Raw genomic sequence first — 822 nt, 5'->3', positions numbered from 1 at the left:
GCTTACAGTTGAGCAAATATAAAGTCAGAAAATACATTTGCGATCGGTAAGTACATTTCATGAATTCAATGTATCGGAAGTATGAGACGATAGTAAATTGCAATGTTTTATAAATGCCTGCACTATTTCCACTCCAACGAGAAGCTAGAAAGTCACACCACAGACTGCCAAAAATTAACCTAACCAAAAAGATTAAGTGTAATGTCGTAGCGCGAACGATAACTTTTAACGATTATACACAATGTTTGAAAGAGGAAACTGAAACGACTCGCCAACAATCATGCATTAGATCGAAATTACACGAAGTGTACATAGTGTCCGAAACGAAAATCGCTCTGAGTCCGTACGATGACAAGCGATATATCGTACCAGAATCAATCGATACGTTACCATGGAGATATTATCATATACCGCTGTAAAATGTATATATTAAAACAAGTGTACCCGATTAAGTCAAAACATATACAGGGTGAGTCATCTGAATCTATCACCTCCAATAACTCGTTTGTGTGGCCAGGAATTGAAAAAAGTTTCATATAAAAGTTGTAGGGTTTTGAGGGGGAACCAAAATGGCGTACCTTTCAACTTTTGATTTTGACCGAAAGTGGGTTACTTCAACCGGAAGTGGTTTTTTTAAAATGGAAACCCCCCTTTTTGACACCGGAAAATGAAAAAGCGGAAAATTTTACGTTCAGATATAACTTTGGCTGTTTTAAAATTTTCAAGATGGCGGACGAAGATGGCGGACAAAAATTTTAGTCAACCGATTTGCACCAAATTAAGTTTACGAGGGTTTTTGGGGTTGCTGATCACGAATCTGAA

This window comes from Odontomachus brunneus, unplaced genomic scaffold (assembly GCF_010583005.1).
Source record: "Odontomachus brunneus isolate Ranch 3 - 2012 unplaced genomic scaffold, Obru_v1 Obru_scaffold_001, whole genome shotgun sequence".
NCBI classification, from domain to species: Eukaryota; Metazoa; Arthropoda; class Insecta; order Hymenoptera; family Formicidae; genus Odontomachus; species Odontomachus brunneus.
This window is presented reverse-complemented; position numbering follows the sequence as displayed.